This window comes from Neofelis nebulosa, chromosome 16 (genome assembly GCF_028018385.1).
Source record: "Neofelis nebulosa isolate mNeoNeb1 chromosome 16, mNeoNeb1.pri, whole genome shotgun sequence".
Taxonomy (NCBI): Eukaryota; Metazoa; Chordata; class Mammalia; order Carnivora; family Felidae; genus Neofelis; species Neofelis nebulosa.
The window spans coordinates 45,951,952-45,960,027 of record NC_080797.1 but is presented as its reverse complement, the minus strand read 5'-3'; the positions used below and the strand labels follow the sequence as shown (position 1 = coordinate 45,960,027).

The 8,076-nt window shown below is 46.5% G+C and overlaps 1 long non-coding RNA gene across 1 annotated transcript in view; it reads right to left on the bottom strand.

Annotated features, from left to right (window-relative positions):
* LOC131497073 (uncharacterized) overlaps window positions 1-8,076 on the bottom strand; it is a 110,698-nt gene that overhangs the window by 1,077 nt on the left and 101,545 nt on the right. The gene's annotated exons all lie outside the window — the stretch shown is intronic.

Here is an 8,076-nt window from a genome sequence, read left to right as displayed (position 1 = left end):
GAACCCATGAAGCGGAGATCATGACCTGAGCCGAAGTCAGACGCTTGCTCGACTGAGCCCCCCGGGCTTCCCTTCTCTTTGGTACTTTTGATCTTTCTCTTTCCACTGGGCAGGTCCTTTCCCCCGTGCTGCCCTGTCCTGTGTTCCTTAACAAAGCTAGAGTAGTTAGTGAAAACCCCACCGATGTGTCAAATCAGGTGTAGCCCAAGGGCATGCCTCCCCAGGTCATAGGTCATCTTCTGTTGCTCTGTTTAGGACACCTGACCTACAGGTTCCCAGATATGCCTCTGGGGTCATTAGTGCTTCCTTGAGTGGAACTCTGACTACTCGCCCCTCCATACAATGCTACTGTTGCCCTCCTAGAGGGCTGACTTAGTCATTCAGTGAATACTTTTGGAGTTCTTATTATAATCAGGTATTGTTTTCATGCTGGGGATACAGCAGTGAAAAAAAGCAAATCCAAATCCCTGCCTTCTGGAGTCTACATTCTAATGGAGGGAACAGACAACACCGATAAATGTTAGGGAAAAAGTGCTATAAAGAAAGGTAAGGACATAGTATGATAGATTTATGTGTGGATGTGCTGGTCTAGATAAGGGGTTCAGGGAAGATCCCACTGATGGGGTGACATGATCAGCATCCAGAATGAAGTGAAGTAGAGGGTCAGACCACATGAAGCTCGGGGAGAAGAGCAAAGGCCCTGTGGCAGGCATGTGTCTGGTCTCTGGAGAACACTGTGGCATAGTTTTGGATTTTATTCCAAGTGTGATGTAATGAGAGGAAGGCCACACTTCCCTTTAATTCTCTCTCGTTTCCCTCCAGAAAGTAAGCTCCATGAGGGCAGGAGTTCTGTCTTTTTTGTTCACTGCTATTTCACAAACACGCAGAAAAATGCCCGGGACTTAGTAGACACACAAGAAATGTTTGTCAAATATGTGAATGAGCATCACAAATACAAGCTCCAGTGTGCCTAAAAGACTCTGCTGTTATGTTTGGGATCAGCCAGAGGAGTTTATAACAGAGGAAAAAAGGAATATTGAACATCTGATGCTAGACATGACTATTTCCAGAGTCCTGAGAAAAAAGAAAAAGCCAAAGTTAAATCCTTTGCAGGCATTCCCTTAAGGCTCTCTGGAGCTTAGCCTATCTTTTCTGTGCTGGGTCCATCTGATTTTAGTGGGCAGAGAGAGAGTCCTTTCCTCAACCTGGAACGGAGAAAACCTCCCTACCCCAGTGGGAAACTCATCAACCCTTCACAGGGATTGATTTTGCCCTGGGTTTTACTTCTCTCCATGTCTCCCTACAAGGCAATTTATAGGAGCAAATTCCCTACCACCTAGGTATTTAGTCTGAATGATTCTCAGATTTCTGAGGCATTTGAGTCACCTGGAAGACTAATCACAACAAATTCCGGGGCTCTATCCCCAGAGTTTTGTATTCAGAAGGTCTAGGGTGGGGCTTGAGACTCTACATTTCTAGCAGGTTCTCAGGTGTTGCCAGTGCTGCTGAGCTGGGGACTCACTTTGGGAATCACTTACTGGTCTAGAAGAACACCTCAGGGGGCATCAGCAAATACATCCATCTGGGCTTTTGTGTGTCAAGTTCAGGCCCCATTGAGGTCCACCACTGTGAGTGGAAGAGAACTCTGTGGCATTCCCATCCCTCGTGTACTGATATGCTCACCTCCCTGGCTTGCATCACACTTCCCTTCCCCTTTCCTTTCCTGGTTATTTGTCATTTCATCCTCTGTTGATTCTGCTTGTCCACTCCCTCCCCTAAAGGTGACTGATTGTCCAGAGTCCCTGCTATCCTTACCTCAACATTCTGCCCTCCAAGAACCCACCTACCATCACCATCGTCACCACCATCATCGCTGACATTCATTTCCACTTACTGGGTTCCCGGTAACATATCAGACTTTACACGAACATATTGGTTAGGATGCTGCTTTTGATGGCAATGAACAGAAAACCCAACTTAAGCAGATTGGGAAGATTTTCATCTCACATACCAAGTAGGCCTGAGGCAGGGCCGTTCCAGGGTCGACTGACTCAGTGCCTCAACATTGCCCTCAATGGGTCTTTCCTTCTTTCCACACTACCATTCTTGGCCAGTTGGCCTTGTCTTCAGGCTTGCTTACCTCATGGTCAGAAAATGGCTGCAGTGGTTGTAGGCATTCCACATGGTCATGACATTGTAGACCATAACGTGTTATGTTATTAGATCTTCTAAGCAACCCTGGGAAGCAGGTTCTATTCTCCATTTTTTTTTTTTTTTTTTTTTTTTTTTTGTAGATGAGGAAAACAGGCTCAAGAGATGATGTTAGAATCTGAAAGCATTATGCTATGTAAAATAAGCCACACGCAAAAGGACAGATCATGTACGATGCTACTTATCTGAGGTACATAGACTAGACACATTCATGAAGATAGAAAGCAGAACCGCGGTTCCCAGGGGCTGGAGGGGGCAGGGAATAGGGAGTCAGTGTTCCAGTTCCCAGGCTCGGTTGGGGAAGATGAAAAAGCTCTGGAGATAGGGGTGATGGTTGCACAACATTGTGAATGTACTTAATGCCACCGGATTGTGCACTTAAAAATGGTTAAAATGGTCAATTTTATGTTACGTATATTTTACCATCAGCGTGAGAGAGAGAGTCCCAAAATGGCCACAGCCCTCTTTTCATTTCCTCATGCTTTTCCAGAACCTTCCCACACCCTCGCTAAGAGTCCAAGCCTATTTCTCATTTTGTTGAAACTCAGCAGTTTTGTCACCACCTTGGTGATAGAAGCGACACTGTGTGACTTCTGAGGCTAGGTCACAATTGGAGATAGGGCTCCTGGGGCGCCTGGGTGGCTCGGTTGGTTAAGCGTCTGACTTCAGCTCAGGTCATTGTCTCGCAGTTTGTGGTTTTGAGCCCTGCATCAGGATCTGTGCTGACAGCTCAGAGCCTGGAGCTTGCTTCGGACTCTGTGTCTCCCTCTCCCTCTCTCTGCCCCTCCCCTACTCATGCTCTGTTTCTCTCTCAAAAAAAATAAACTAAAAAAAAAATTTTTTTTTTTTTTTTAAAGAGATGGGGCTTCTGCCTGGCTCTCCTTTTTGGAACGCTTTTCTGGGAACTCAGACATCGCATATGAGGGAGCCCCAGCCCCAGCTGGAGTCCCGACCCACAGGGTGTGCGAATGAGTGAGCTTTCTGCCAGCTCAGCCCCCAGCAGACACTGGGCGGAGACATAGACTCATGTGAGAAATGCAGAGTCCTGCCCAAGTTGCAGAGTCAGGAGCAAAATAAATATTCTTACTCGAAGCCACTAAGTTTTCAGGTAATTGGTCACACGGCCATGGTGACTGGAACACACACGTAGTGAGTGACAGTCGGAACCTGAACCCTGGAGCTGAAATGCACTCGCTCACACCCCTGCTTCTCCGCAAATGACACACAGATCTGCACCTGTAGTTGCGGCCGGCCCCGATCAGGTCTACACGAAGGTCCCAGTGTAACTTCACAGTCTGTGCAGCTATTTAGAACCAAGCTCATCTTCTGTTGCTCAGAACCAGCTGTCCCTTGTGTGGAGGAACAGCTCAGCCACGGTATCACGGTGTCCTTGCACATGTCATCCACTTAGGCCAAGGCTCGAACCACCCCTTCACTGAATCTTGGCAGAGCGCCTCGCGATCCTCGCGGACGTGAGTGGATGCGAGGTCTGGAAGGAGCTGGTGTAAGGCCATCTTCTGTTTGCCTCCTATCTCTCCTGGGAAGCTGTCAGGAGAAAGTTTCGCATTTCTCCGGGGTTCCGGTGAGGCGTGGGTTTCAGACTTTCACACCGCCTCCCCGCGGTCTCGAGCCAGCTCTTCAGCACGGTGTGCTCCACGACTCACCCTGCAGTCACCTGGCCCCTCTTGCTCTGCTGTGGTGGTTTTCGGTGAGCCGAAAATCCCAGGGAGCTCGCACCGTTGGCTAATTCTTTTTGCTGCCTTTATTTGCTTATTTTTAAGAAATGTTTACTGGGGCGGCTGGGTGGCTCAGTCGGTTGAGTGTCCGACTTCGGCTCGTGTCATGACCTCGCGGTTCGTGAGTTCGAGCCCCGCGTTGGGCTCTGTGCTGACAGCTCAGAGCCTGGAGCCTGCTTCCGATTCTGTGTCTCCCTCTCTCTCTGCCCCTTCCCTGCACACACTCTCTCACTCTTAAAAATAAATACACGTTTAAAAAAATGTTTATTTTTGAGAGAGGGCGCACGAGTGGGGGAGGGGCCGGGAGAGGGAGACCGAGGATCCGAAGCAGGCTCTGCACTGACAGCAGAGAGCCTGACGCAAGGCTTGAACTCATGAACTGTGGGATCATGACCTGAACCAAAGTTGGATGCTTAACCGATTGAGCCACCCAGGCACCCCTCTTTAAGTAATAAACTGTCTAAATCGAAAAGCGGCTCCTTGTAACTTCACTGGTTGAATCAGTTAGGCCTTGGCCTTGGCCTTGTATGTGTGAGCTTGAAACCCTGCACTTCTCCATTCCTATCATTTATGTATTCGCGGTCAATATTTATTGAGCAAATCCATTCTTCCAAGGCTCAAAATCTTGAGACTACTTAATCCTTTCCTCAAGGTATCCTTCATCCAGATCTGTCCTTTCTTCGTCTATAAATGTTCTCATTTCTGCTTCTATTTCCATGTCTGTTGTCTCCCTCAAGCCCTCGTCCACTCACTCCTAGATTGTAGTAAGATCCTTGAACTAGGCTTCCTGTTTCCAGTCCTTCCCCTTATAAGTCATCTTCCACGGTACTGCCCGAGTAATGTTAAAATGCCATTTTGTACATGGCACCCCAAAGTTCACAGGCTTGAAGTTGACATGCTTTAGCTTCATGTTCAAGACTCTACAATTTTTGCCTTATCTCCACATTAATCTTCTCTTAATCCTCCACATTAACTTTTTCTTCTCACCAGCTTGGCCAACACAGTGTTCTTTGAATATGCCAGATGGCATCTCCTATGAAGTTCGGGCTAAGTGCCACTTTCTTTCTTCCCGAAGCGTTTCTCTACCACTAGCTCTCCTGACCTCGTGTGCCACTGAGTTCTCTGTAGTACTCAGTGCGTCTGTGGATGAGTCAGAAAAGAAAATGACTAGAGACGGCAGAAGATAACCAGATAGTACAGGTTTATTGACAGTGGATACTAAATGTTTGAGACACCCCCGCTGGGCCTGCTGTTCTTGGCTCAGAGGTTCTTAAGTGGAGGGGTGCCTGTGTGGCTCAGTGGGTTGAGCGTCCAGCTTTAGCTCAGGTCATGATCTCACAGTTTGTGGGTTCGAGCCCCGCATCGGGCTGTCTGCGGTCAGCGCAGGGCCCGCTTCAGAGCCTTTGTCCACCTATCTCTCTCTCTCAAAAAAAAAAAAAAAGTTCTTAAGTCTAGGAGGCCCCTGAAGTTGGTCGTAAAATTCTGTGGTACGTGCAGATCACCACTATCACGCTGTCTCTGTGTGTGTGTCCGTAACCATAACCAGCTTCTTACAGAGGTCTGCTTACAGGCTGTGAAACCCTGACCTACACAGAAGATGGTATATGTTAGTGACAGACAAAGCAAGAACAAACGCCATTAGATTTTGGAGTCCCAAGACTGGACTGGTGTCCCAGCTCTGTGAGACCCTGGCATGTCACTAACCTTTCTGAATCACAGTGTACTCATTTGGAAAACAAATTATATCTGCTCTGCCTACTCAATTGGGTTTCTGTGAAAAATAAATAAAATACGTGAAATTGCTTCATAAGCGATTGAATGCTCTATAAATGTAACTTATTGTGCCACTTAATTCCAAACCATATGGTTCTGTTTATATGTTCCGGTTTACATCATGTCTTAACCTATCTTGAAAGGATAGGTTCTTCAGTAGTCGTCTTTTTCATTTTCTTGAAGATTTTACAGCTTTTAAAATTTTACAGTTAGTTAGGTTCTAACAGGATGCCTGGAGGTCAGCAATGAGGAAGTCACGGCCAGCTGTCGGGAAGGTTGGAGCCCTGTCCTGGCAGACTCCACGAGAAGCCGGGTCAAAACCACCCTTTTTTGTTTGTTCGTTTGAAGTATTGTTGACAAGTTCTTATTCGTCGTGTTTCCTTGGTTCAGAGTCCACTGCCCTTGCCTAAGTCATGATCTTAAGCTCTCACATGACACTATAAAGCACGGCTCCTATCACCAAATTAAAGCAAGCCTCCTGCAACATTTCAGTCAGAGCTCGTTGATAAGGAGACTCACCAAACCTGGGAGCCCCTCTGCTGAAGGAAGCAAGCATTTATTTAAAGCAGGGCTTCTCAAAACTGGTGGACAAGGTGGGTTTTTAATTTTAATTTTTTAAAAATTTCCAACACATCATATAGTGGTATTTTTATAAAATAGAGAAAAATGGCATGAAAAACACATAGAAAATACAAACCACATTTTATTATCACTAGATTCAATAATAGTCAACTGTCAAAATAAGCTATAAAGATGAAAAAAAAAACCCACCTTTTTTTAATGTTTATTTTTGTGGGAGAAAGAGACAGTGTCAGTGGGGGAGGGAGACACAGAATCCGAAGCAGGCTCCAGGCTCTGAGCTGTCCGCGCAGAGCCCGACTTGGGGCTCAAACTCACGAACTGGGAGATCATGATCTGAGCCGAAGTCGGACACTTAACCCACTGAGCCACCCGGGCCCCCGAGCTATAAAAATTTCTGAACTCTTAATTTCTGCTGCACTTATTTCCTGATAGATTAGAAGCAAACTAAGTGGGCCATACTTTTGGTACAGATTTCAAGTACTTAAGTACTTTCATGAAGCCCATGGAAACAAAGCCCCGCGGAGAACCTGATTGGCTACTGGTCTATTGACGGGCTCCCCGGGTCCAATCAGCCACAGGGGAGGAATGATCACATGGCCCTTTGGCAGAGTCTCTGGCAGGGGGCACTTCCCTGGGAATGGGGCGGGAGCTGCTCAAAGGGATGCCGTTTGCCTGGGCTGCTGTACGGTGTACGGTTGTGCCTGTGTAGCAACTTGTTCAGAGACCTTGGAGTGCTCCCCCCCCCCCATGAGCTGGAAATTGGGAGGCTGAGAGTAATGTCCTGCAGAGGTGTTCTATATAACACATAGAACAGAATCTTAACAAACGATGTGCAAATACTCGTTAATTTGAATGCAGAGACGAGCCAAAGAAACTCCCAGCCTTCAAGAGCTCACAGCTTTCTCACAGACTAATTAATGCTGTTTCTATTTCCTAGTTTCAAAACCCTACCCCAAAATTTAAACTCTTACGATGGCCAACGTGTAACGGTTTCAGCTTGTCAAAATCTCCGACCTCCTTCCAGAAGTAATTCATCTTTGTTTCCCTGTGTGGGGAGTCCCTCTGAGGGCTTATCATAAACCCCAGCATTCCCAGTGCCCAGAACAATAACGTGTCTGTCTACACCTCGCATTACTTTCTATACGATACGCTGTTGGTGGTGGGTGTGTTGATGATGCAAACACATCAGGAGTGACCTGGCATCAACCTTTAGCCCCGAGTTCACAATCTGTAAAATGGACTCAATAACATCTACTTGCAGCACTGTAGATTATAATGAGGTAAAAGTAAAAATATCGAGCATACGACCCAAGTGACCAATAAATGTGTTAAAACCCTAAGAAGTCAAAACACGGACCTGTCTGGGGTTAAGTTAATACAGAGAGCCTTCCTTGTGAATTTCAGTGGGTGTCCCGACCAAGCAAGGTAATTCATCTTTAAACCTCATGATCAAGAAAAGGTACATCATGTTTGGCATTGTCTGCTTAAGATAAAAAGTACGCAAGTGACAGTGACATTTTATTTTAAAAAATTTATAAAAAGGGACTTTTGGATAAAAATGACAAGAACGGATATGCATTCGTTTGTACACTCTGTGCCCCAGGCTGCAGAAGCCACGCAGTGGGGCTCTTTTTCTATTCTCCTTTCTGTCACAAGTACCAGACCCCGAGCTTGCCACACTCTCCGTCCTGCTGTAGATCAAGGACCACTCTGTGAAACGAACTCAAAGCTGCTCATTTCATCTCGTTGTGTCAAAGAACAACACGGGATCATA